We start from the raw sequence: 12395 nt of genomic DNA, 5'->3' as shown, positions 1-12395 counted from the left end.
CATCTCTACTATAGTTCTATTCTTTATTTCTGCTACACCGTTTTATTGTGGAGTGTATCTTGCTGTCATTTGATGTTGAATACCACAGTCTTCTAGAAACTTATCATTCACAGTGTATTTGATTTTCTTTTCACTTTGTTTTTCAACAAATGCTTTAAAATTCTTAAAAGCATTAGCAGCTTCACTTTTTTGTTTTAGTAGATAAACCCTTTCTTTTCTACTAAAATCATCAATGAATGTGATGAAATATCTATTTCCTCCACGTGAAATTTCTTCCATAGGACCACAAAGATCAAAATGAACTAACTCCAGAGGTTGTCTTGCTATTCTTGCTTTTCCCACAGGAAAAGGTTCTCTGTGTTGTTTACCAAATATGCAACTTTCACACTTCTTCTCAGGATAGTTTATAGATGGTAAACCTGAAACCATCTCCTTTTTTGATAATAATTGAAAACTGTTAAAATTGACATGTCCTAATCTCATATGCCATAGTCAAGTATCATCCTATGTTGATGAACTTTCTTGTACTGCTGCTGAATTTTCTGGTACTTCTGAATTATAGCATATCTCCTTTTGATATTGTATATTCAAATGAAATAACCTATTCTTGGTCATATTCATCTTTGCAATCAGTTTCCTATTTTTATCACGTATTGAGCAAACTCCATTTGAGAGATTCATACTATAACCTCTTTCTACTAATTTCCCAATACTAAGTAGATTTTGATGTAGACCAGGAACATAATAAACATTTAAGATATATGAGTAAGCTCCGTTATTGAGAATAATACCGATCTTCCCTTTTCCCATTACAGGAACTGTCTCATTGTTCCCAAATTTAACACTTGTGGATACTGATTCATCTAAATCCACAAATAGCTCTTTTACTCCACACATGTGGTTACTACACGCAGTATCAAGATACCACTTATTTTTATTGTGTTCTTGAGCTGTAAAACATGCCAGTAAAAGAACTTCAGAATCCTCTTCTTCTTTCTCAACAAAGTTTGCATTATTCCGTTTTTGAACTTTGTTTTCAGGACACTCTCTTCTAAAGTGACCTAAATTATTGCAATTAAAATAGCGTACCTTGCTTCTGCCAAAGTTATTATTTGGTTTTCTATATGAGTTTGATGATTGGACATTACTCCAGTTAATATGACTTTGAAGTGCTTCCTCAGCTGGTTTTTTAAGCAAATTCGTTGTCTTCCTCTGTTCATAGGCTTGCAATGAACCTAATATTTCACCTAAACTCATGGTTGCTGCTGAATTGCATTCTTCTATTACTGTTACTTTTGCTTCAAAAGTTTCTGGCAAACTTCGTAGAATCTTCTCCACAATTACAGCATCTTCTATATTGTCTCCATTAGATTTCATCTCATTAACTACACTTAATGTCCTTGAGAAGAAATCTGATATTTTTTCTGATGATTCCATCTGTAATAACTCATATTTTCTTCTTAGGGTTTGTAGTCATACATTCTTTACTTTATCAGACCCCTTGTAATATGTTTTCATAGCATCCCATGCCTTCTTTGCTTCACTGATGTACACAATTCTATCAAAGAGAGATTCATGTACTCCTTGATGAAGAATATAGGTAGCTTTCGCATTGTTTTTCCTATTTTCTTGTAAAATTGTTGTTTGCTCAGGAGTTGAAGTTGCATTAGCTTCAGGTTCAACATAACCGGTGTCAACAATATCCCATACCTCTTGGTGTTTGAATATGTTCTCCATCTGTATTCTCCAATGCTCAAAATTCTTCCCTTCAAATACTGGAACCTTTATTGAGCTTGAACTGGATGCCATCTTCCCTGCAATTTCTTTCTCACAGTCCTAGGATCTTGTAGCTCTTGATGCCAGATGTAGGATCTGACAAGAAGATAAAACTAAAAGAACGAAGAACACACAAAGAACTTTTGCTAAACAAGAGTCTATTAAAACCGATAAACCCTTCTGATGCACATACAAAACAACCAAGCCATAGCCTATTTATATTAGTTCAAAGGCAATCAGAGTTTCAAAAATAAAAAAACTTCCTAAACAATCAAACTACTAAATAAAAGACCAAACGTAGCTTCCAAATATAGCTTGGTAAATTTCTAGAATATTCATGATAGACTCTTAAACGCAACCAAGTAAATTTGGTTTCCAAAAACTTGTTGCAGCTTCAATATTCTAGGTTGAATCTAACTTCCACCAATAGTTGTTGAGTTGTACAATATGTACTAGCAGTGTCATTAAAATAAGCACATTATTTTTGCCCTACTTCTTTCTTAGTTCATCAAACCTACACCGACTCCGATTTAACTCGTATGTTTGTACTGTGTGTAGCATTAATCGACCAACGGTAATCAAATTCATTGAGGGCATTTCCGTCTCCAGTACCTTTCCGAGAGCCACACTTGTCTGTCTTGTCCCTCTATTCATTCCACCATTGTACAAGTGGCAGTTGGTAGAACATGCATAGGCAAGTAGTGTAATAAAGCTGGTTACTTTTAGAATTGATCACTTGTGTCCCCTTTTCTTAGTCCGTCAACCCCTCCACTGATTAAGACGCAAACTCGTATGGCTTTAGTTCGGTGTGTATGCCATTCACCATTTAAAAGTCTTTGTAAACCATGCTAACTTCTTAGAGACGTCCCATGATTTTTCTGGAAACGTTGGTTTATAGAACCGGAGATAGTAAATCAAAATACATAGTCCCTCCACTTAAAAAAAATAGTCTGGTTTTATGTACAAATTACATCGGACTATTTTATTGAAACCGAGTGAGTACCCGGTTTTGAAAACTATGTATTTTGAGAAATCTCAACCTGCCGATGTGAGTATGCATATATCATTAGCACTAATAAAGTTTTTCGAGAACCTGAGGTAGTACAAGTAAGGGTGCACACGGTACGGTTCGGCTCGGTTCTTGCCGAGACCGAGTACCTGTACCCCCAGAGGTCGGTACTGAATTTTTGGGACCGGTACCGGTACCGTGTACCTCGGTTCCGGTACCATCCGGTTCTGGTCCGGGACCGGTACGAGACCGGTACCAGTCGGTACCTTATTTGGCTTGGATTTTATTGGTTAGGCTTGGGCTGAAACGTCTGGAACCCTAACATCCAAAATTTCCTTGGACCTCAACTTGTTTGGCTTCATATTCTTCTTCTTCATCAGCACTAGCCTCACCATCTCTTAAGTGCTGCCTCATTTTCCATTTCACAATCCAAGATGCCCATGATTCTTGCAGCTGCCTTCTTTATCCTGCTCGCTCAGTTGAGCACTGACATCTTGGTCCTCGATCACTTCTTCCTGTATATCTTAAGGTTTTTAGCAATCTCTTCTTCCTTTTCAACAGTCAAGCAAGATGGTGGCCTTGGGCGCCACAAAAACTGTGAGACTGAAAAGTTTATACATAGTTAGGTTTCAGGTTTCAGCAATTGAAGAGAATAAACAATAAAGATGTTTCTTACCTCATAGACGTGTGATCCCTTGGGGCTGTACAGCAACTTTCCATTGAAAGACGATGTTGAACCCTTTTTTCATTTCATGAATGGAAGTAACAGCAGTTACAACATATCTGCACATATGACATAATCCAAGAGGTAATTACATTTCCCATTTAATATATGTACCAAATAGAGGATAAAGGATTATGCCCTAATACTCACTAAAGAAATATTCCACATACTAATGTCGGTTCTTTCGGTCCGGACGGTACGGGACTTATACAGGACCGTGTACATGTACCTCATCAGCCTCGGTTCCTATTTTATGGACCGGTACCTGTACCCCGTTCTTCGGTTCGGGACAAATATCGGCTCGGTTCCGCCGGTTCCGGGACGGTTCCTCGGTCCAGGTCGGTTCCTGTGCACCCTTAAGTACAAGAAAGTTGACGTGATAGCCAATCCTATTTACCTTTTCAAAACTTAGAAACACTGGATACATACTCAAAGTCTAGTGACATCAACCAAGTGTTTCTCATGTTATGTGTATATCCTCCCTGGTATATAAAATAGCGGTGGCTGGACCCTGATTATATGGTACCACTTGGTTTTATAAATCTTCAATAATTATAATCTCATGGAGGCAGCGAGTGTTAGCCACCAGTGATGTCACGTATAATGTTCAAATTTTATGATAACGTCTTGATCAAGATATGTTAATTACATAGAAATTCATTGGGATTGTTTTTTCACCTATTGGCAACTTAATTGATGCATATTTTAAACGTTTTAACTTAGGACTTGTAATCATTCATTTATTTATTCATTAAGATCTTAAGTTTGATTCAAGACGATACAAAGACTCTATTTGCTTCCCAAATAGACTTTTTCTCTCCTAGTTTCTTGTCTAACACACTCTCTCAGATCTCTCCCATTACATGATAGCCCTTCCCTTTATATAACACATTACATAGTGGATGACAGCTAATAGATCCCCTATTTTCGGAATCACTATACGTTACAATCGCTCATGTACATTTGTTCAACTTCGCATACTTTACACTTCGCACATATCATCACACTTTACTCGTGATTGTGCTGATATCATTAAATACGTCATCTCAATTCTGCTATGTGCGATGATCTTCGCTAATATTACATGACCTTTACTTAGCATACATAACGAATGTGCGATATTTTACTCCTACATGACTCTATATCAAATTTCTTTTAAGTTTGATTTACTTCATATAATGAGCTCAACGAAATTCTCAAACATTCTTAGATAGCATAGCTTTATTTTTGAAATGGAAGTCCATGGGTTTCGTATTACAAGAATTTCTTCTCACGAGGGTTTGAAATTTTGAAGATTACAGTTCACTGATTTCAGACGAAGATTTTTTAATAAAGATTTTTTTGATGAAAACGGGACTGTTTGAGGCAGAATTTGTGACTTCATAGAGAGCTTTTTGTTACAAATACTCAATTCTCAAGAAGGGAGTAATAAGATTTTGGTACCACAGTTTTTGGAGTTAAAGCCGCAAGCATGCATGTTGCTTTTATGGCCTTGTTAATTAGCATACAGTTGCAAAGTGACATAGCGGATTTAGAAGTGCATGTGTGCAATTACTTTATACTTTTGGGCTTGTAGAATTTTTGCAATATTAATTCGATGGAACTGCACATTTGCAAGGATGTCGAGTAATTTTAGCAGGTTGCGAGTCAAAACGTTTATAATCCTTTTGATTATAGACGTGAAGAAAATGGACAGAACTAGAGCTTAATCCTCTGATTAAGATTCTAAAAATGACACCTTGCGCAGTACTATATATGTCAGCTAATTATCGACAGTCAACTTGTTTGATCTTTCTTTCTAAAATCTTACTAAACTCCAGTCTTTACTCTTATACACGCTAACACGCCTTTTCAAGAGCTGGATTTTTTGTCTTCTTATCCCTATCCATTTCACGGCGGTAGTAGTTGTACAATATGTCCTGTTGTAATTAAAATAAGCCCATTCATCACCCGTGTTTTACCGGGTATAGCATTAACTGATCCATTGCTATGCCTAAGAGTGATTTTGTTATTTTATGCACCTAGGGGGATGATTGATAATATTATCAAGGCATTTGTTATTTTAGGTGGTATTTATCGATGACTCATCACTCTCACAAACCCCCCAATGCTGTCACTGACACCCAACTGTTGGGAGATATATACATTTAAAAATATAGTTTTTTAATTTATATCAAACTTAGAGAAATAGTGTGGTGGTCTTATTTTGGGCACCCACACTATAAATTTGGGTTCACGTCTCATCCCATGCATTTTAATAGGTATATTTATATATGTATATTACTTATTTACATCCAGTTTAACTATTGATTTCCAAAAACGGTTTTTTCAACTTGATATTCTCCAATTAATTTTTGGTAATTATATTGTTACCGTTTTATTAATATTTCCCTCGTTTCTGGAAAAGTGATGCTTTCATATTTTTTTTCTCCAATTTGACCTATATTTAGTTTTAAATAGAAAAATAAAAGTATATCTCTTTTCCAAAAATAGAGGGAGTATAAACTAGTTGTTGTAGTTTGTCTTACTCCAGGATCTTTTATTTTGGATTTACTTTTCAGCTTCTTTCTTTTGTTATATGAAACTTCCGACTGGAGTCTCATTTTATCTCGGTTTTGTTTTGTCCTATGAGTAAATTCTTCTTAGGAGTGTGTCGGAAAACAAAAAACTGTACTATTTTCATAAATAAGCTAATGGTAAGATGTAATGCCTGTCAAATGATTGGATGAGCCAGCCTAAGCTAGAGTAGAATGAAGCACATATCAACCTACGAGTTAGTAAAAAGAGTTGCCCATTGGGGTCATCCGGCAGAAATGTTAGTAGGTTGGTATGTGTTTAGCTGAATTGGTCAATTGAGTTTTTTCATAAAATTGGTTAAAAAGACCAAAATAAGTAATTTCTGGTAAAAAAGACATTTAGGTTTTGATACTGTTTAGATGGACAAAAATGTTAAAATAGCCAGGATGTAAACAGTTTTACCCTACCCATTTTCAAATACTTTTTCTTATTTTTTAATTTACATCAGGATACATCCAGTTACATCCTCGCTATTTTTTAAGTTTAATCCAGTTTCATTTTTACTATTTTTTTTCCCATTTTACCCATATAATTTTTACTCGTCCATTTAAACCATGTTTTAAAAATATTTGGATAAATGATCCATTTTCCGTTTAGTTTTTGGACAATAAAATTGAAATCCCATGTGATCAAAATCTTCGCATGCAATAGCATTTTTCTACTGTCGTGAGCCTTACCAAGAGAATTTGGTAGATGTTGATAACTTCGAAAAGTTGCGAGTCAATAAGTTCAATCCTTGCAAACCCACCACGTTACAAGCTTGACTGATGATGAGTTAAAGTCTTCGTGTAAGAGTCTGGATTTGGCATTTACCCAAATAAAGCCATATAAATGAAAATGACTACCAACCAACAGTAGTCAAAGTGTTTTACGGAGAAATAAAGCATTTCCGTCTGTAACACGCCCTTCCGACAGCTACACTTCTCTGTCTTATCCATTCTACCATTGGTAGCAGTTGGTCCGATATAATACATGTACTAGTAGTGTAATAAAGTCGGCTACTTTTAAAAATTGATCACTTTTGCCCCATTCTCGCTTCGTCTACCCCTCCACCGGACCAACCGATTAAGACGTCAAGGTATTCTTTTTTAAACTTCAGTTGATGAATAATATGCCATTGACCTGCCGATTATATCAACTGTGGGGGCAGAAAATCTCACCACCACGTCCACATGGACGAATCTGAGAGCTCGAACACCCCCATAAGAAGCATATAAGGTGTGCATTAACGAGATACTTGGAGTCACTTTTCCCGCTTTCCAGATATACAGTTGACGAGATGATAACGAGAGTAAAGCTTTGATAAAGGATAGACGGCTGGGATCAACTGGATAGTTGGGCATTTAATAATGAGCGAGCACAAGAGTCAAATTGATCGTTAGAAGGATTGTAGTAAAATTGACGAGACACGAATAGGCGAAGCTAATTAACCACTAAAGTGACAAAGTACGGAGAGATGACGAGGAAAAGGGGAACGATGACAAAGGTAACCCATTGTGCAAGTAGATTGTGATAGGTTTAGCAACGAAGCGAGTCTTGATGAGCTGTCATTTACTATTTGGTCTGCATGTATAAAAGAAGTGAGAAAAAAAGAAGAGACGATAGAGTTTTTTTTAGGGCAAGAGCAACTGCAGTGGTCGATCATACCTATAAATATGTTCTAATATCGAGACACAGCGGGACGGATTAAAAATTAAAATTCGGACCAAAACCAAATTCCAGACTATATTTGGTCTGGGACCAAGACCAAAACTAAATATAGTCGAGCGAATGTATAATGTACGTTTGTTAACGGACGAACGTATAATGTACGTTTCGTGTGAAACGGTTATATAGTCCCCGTTCCATGGCGAGGCAAACTTATAAAATACGCTTCAATGAAGCGCACGTAAAATGTACGCCCGATCGGGCGTAAATAAAATGCACGCCTCACATGAGGTGTAGGTATTATGTACGTCCCAATCAGACGAACACTTTATAATCGCCCCATTCAGGCGTTTGTATAGTATGCGCCTCATTTCAGGCGGTGTTAATATGTACACCCCATTCAGGGTTTCCATTTACAGATCATTTTTAAAAGAGAATTCAAACGAGAAAATTGTTTTGCATAAAATTTATACCGTTGGTAATTTTCGAACGTTGGATTGGAAAGTTTGAAAGATATTTTGGAACGTTGGAAATTTCGAATTTTAAAGGTTTCTATCATACACCTATATATACACATGAATTCCTTTAGTATTTACCCACAACTACTGATTCAAACTATATATCAATCAGAAGAAGTATTTCCTCTTTCAAATTATTTATAATTTTTTCATTGAATCGCTTACAATGGCACCACGAGTAGTACGAGGTCCAAATTTTTCAACAATCGAAGATGTAACGATGTGTAGAATTCATTTATCAATATCTCAAGATCCTGGTGTTGGAACTGATCAAGCAGAAGCGGTGTTGTGGACTTGTATCAAAGATGATATTGAACTTCAATTACCTAATAATCCATAGAGGTCTTGGAGTTCATGGCAAAAACGATATCAGGTAATAAGTAAAGATGTCGCGTTGTTCTCGGCAAAAGAGGCGTAAGTAGAAGGTGAATATCATACTGGATGGGGTACTGAAAAAAAGGAAAGTATTCTTTATTTGTTGAACAATTATTTTCTACTGTTTACACGCCAATGAACTTAACTGTTTTTAGAAACATTAACAGCTTGAAGAAGTAAACAAGCGGTTCAAGGAATGCAATGATGGAAAAAAATTTAAGCACGAAGAGTGCTATCCAATTGTCTTAGAAAATATAAAATATAATCGGCGATCTACTTTTGATTCGATACGGCGCACGATTTGGACAGTTATGAGAATAATGAGGAAGATGGGGAAGGACATCATGAAACAACTCAACGCGAGTACGGTAACGACACAGACATGGGAGACATAGAGAACACATATCTCCGTAAGATGGGGAAAAAAACAGCGAACGACTGAAAAAACAGGGAGAGAGAAATCCAGTGCCCAAGGGGAATTGATGGGAATAGTTATTAAAGAACAACAAAACTTCAATACTCATTACCAAGCACAATCAAGATTTAAGATGGAACAAAGAACAGCCGAATTTGCAGCAAAACAAGCTGAACATGCGGCAAAAATAGCCAAGCAAGTTGAAGACGACGAATTTCGCATCATTATGATGGATCTTGGAAAATTGGATCCTGTACAAAAGGAGTACTTCGAACTTTGTAAGGCGGACATCGTTCGGAATAGAAGAAACCAATTTTAACACAAAGGCGGAATAGTTCAAACCTTAATTGTTTCTCCTAATTAGTGATTAATAGCTTTAGTAGTTTAATTATGTTTTGATATTTCTTATTGTTATAATCAGCCGTATTATTATATAATTTTTGGATTTCAAGTTTATTTTTGTTGAAACTGAATTAAATTTAAATGTTTTTGAAACAACTTACGTAAATTAAAACTTGATGATGATTATATAAAAAAGAGATAATACTGCCCAAGTATTGATCAACATCTTACGAATAACAATTATAGAAAAGATACAACATTCTAATTTAATCATTCTAAAAAAGAGATAATCCTGCCCAAGAAAATGACAAACAACAATTTTCATAAAAAAATAGTCCATATAATTAAACATGTCCTTGTGTCCAATTTTTTAATTCCCATATTCTGACTATATATGTTCGATCAAGTCATCACGCAAGCGAATATGCGTATCTTTGTTACGCATTGCACGTCGACGTTGCTCAGCTCTAATCTATGAAAACTCCTCACTATTGGATCTTAATATATTAATCGGTGCTGGGTTGCGACGTTGTTCATAAACATGTGTCCAGTCACCGGTAGACGCTCATCCTCGACTATCATATTATGTAAGATAATACAGGTTTTCATGATATAAGCAAGCACATCTGGATTCCACATTCTTGCAGGTTGTTTGATGATTCCAAACTGTTATTTAAGTACACCAAATCCCCGCTCTACATATTTTCTACAACCCTCTTGCATCGCTGAAAATATTTCCTTTTTCCTACCAACCGGATGTTTAATGGCCATAATAATAGTAGAAATCTCTGGGTATATTCCATCGCCTAGATAATATGGCATATCATATAAATATCCGTTTACCTCATAGTTCACTGGTGGTGCTTTTCCTGTGACAAGACTTCGAAAAACATATGAACGGTTCATCACATTAATATCGTTGTTAGAGCTGGGCATACCAAAAAATGCATGCCAAAACCATAGATCATACGACACCACCCCCTCCAACACGATACTTTCTCTCCCTTTTTACGCGGTTGTTTGAGCGTGAAAACAGTTTCTTCTGGTTTCGGTAATTTCATGTGTTGTGGGTGAGAAACGAGTCTTAACCCTAAACAATGTACTGCAAGGGAGTACTTTAGATCCGAGAGATCAATCTGTACAAATCCGGCCTAAAAAATTGTCGTTCCAGACTTGCTTCGGTCACAAAGTGCAGGTGAAGGGTTGGTTTTGGGGAGGGAAGCGAAGAGAGTGTTGAGACCAGAGTAGTTGATTCTAGAAGAGTAGTTTTTTGACTTGTATCAGAAAGTGAAATCTAACAGATGGGAAAGCTAACAAGTGATTTCTGAGTGTTGTATGCTCCTGACCAAAACTTGTTGTTTGGTGGAAAGAGGTGAGACCTATTTATACAAGTCGCAAAGAAACGTACCCTGGTCTCGTAAGAATTGGAAACGGTTTTAGTAAATGGAAGGAAACGGTAATGGGTAACGCCTGGAATTGATATTTCCATAATGAAGGAAACGTTTCACCATTACTCCTTGTATTTACTAACCGCCTCATTCTTATGACACTTTCTTGTAACGGGTGTAATGTACACCGCACGCTGTAAACCGCCAAACCAATACCCTAATGAGCATCCCCCAGTTTGTGACATGTGTTGATGTCTCGAGTGTTTTCGTGGAAAACATGTAGCATGTTGATGTTGTTTGGAAAGTTGAGCTTGGGAGACTTGCCGGCTCGGTGGTGATCCTCGACGGCCGAGATTTTACATCTTGAGGGGAAGGATAGCCGTTGATTATTGCAACCCTTCGTTTGGTAGCCAGCGACATGAAAGCATGGCCGACATGGCTTTGACATAGTTAGGTGTGGCCAAGCTAGGATTTTGGCCTAGTTTAGGCGCGGCTAAAAACTAGGGTTTTGGCATAGTTTGGGCGCAGCCAAAATTAGGGCTTGGCGTTGGGCCAAAGGCTGTCACGCGTTGGCTGATGACATTGGACGGCTAAGATCTGCATCTTAGATGGAAGAGTGGTCGTTGATTGTTGCAACCCTTCGTTTTGGCAGCCAGCGGCGTGAAGGAAAGGCTGGCATGGTTGGCACCGCGTGCCATTGACACATGCGGCATGGTTGGCATGTCTTGGCGCGGTGATGTGGCTGGCACGGCATGCCATTAGCACATGCGGGATGGTTGGCATGCTTTGGTGCGGTGATGTGGCTGGCATGGCATGCCATTGGCACATGTGGCATGGTTGGCATGCCTTGGTGCAAAGATGTGGCTGGAACGACATGCCATTGGATGCAAATTTTTGGAGTTGCATATGAGGGTGATTTATCTACTTTCTCTTCTATTCTTGGTTCGTACAATTGTATTTTACCAAAATTTATCTTGGTCTGCCTTTAGGAGATAAGTGTGGAGGTGTAGCTAATTGAGACAGGATTATAGAGAAATTGAGACAGGATTATAGAGAAGTTCATTGCTAAGTTAGTTGGATTGAAAAAAGTTCTTCTTTACATAGCAGGGAAAATTACTTTAATAAACAGTGTCCTAAACAGTTTCCCCATATACTATATGTCTCTTTGGAGATACCTGCTTCTGTTTTGAAAAAGTTAGAGAAAATCATGAGAGACTTCTTATGGAATGATAATAAGGGTAGAAAAAAGATACATTTGGTGAAATGGAAGGCTCTTAGTAGAAGAAAAAAATCAGGAGGTCTTTGGTATTAAATGTCTAAAGAAGATGAATTGTGCTTTGTTCTCAAAATGGATTTGGAAGTATGCAATTGAAGAAGATGCTTTCTGGAGGAGAATTGTGCAAGAAAAATATGGCAGTGAAGAAGCAGGTTGGATTCCTAAAACTCCAATAATTACTTATGGGAGATCTTTATGGAGATCCGTTATGAAGTTTAAATCTTTTGTTCTGAAGAATGTTAAGTTCAATGTAAATAATGGAAATTCTGTAAGATTCTGGGATGATAACTGGATTTATGACCAACCAATCAGGACTTGCTATCCAAATTTATATGTTTTATCAAGAGT

General features: G+C 37.0%; 1 pseudogene; it reads right to left on the bottom strand.

The window, feature by feature from the left end:
• Positions 1-3103: 3103 nt before the first annotated feature.
• LOC113351161 lies at positions 3104-3743 on the bottom strand (annotated as a pseudogene).
• Positions 3744-12395: the final 8652 nt, after the last annotated feature.

Source organism: Papaver somniferum, chromosome 2 (assembly GCF_003573695.1).
Source record: "Papaver somniferum cultivar HN1 chromosome 2, ASM357369v1, whole genome shotgun sequence".
Lineage (NCBI taxonomy): Eukaryota > Viridiplantae > Streptophyta > Magnoliopsida > Ranunculales > Papaveraceae > Papaver > Papaver somniferum.
Note: the sequence above shows the minus strand (reverse complement) of the source record. Positions and strands in the feature narration are given on the sequence as shown.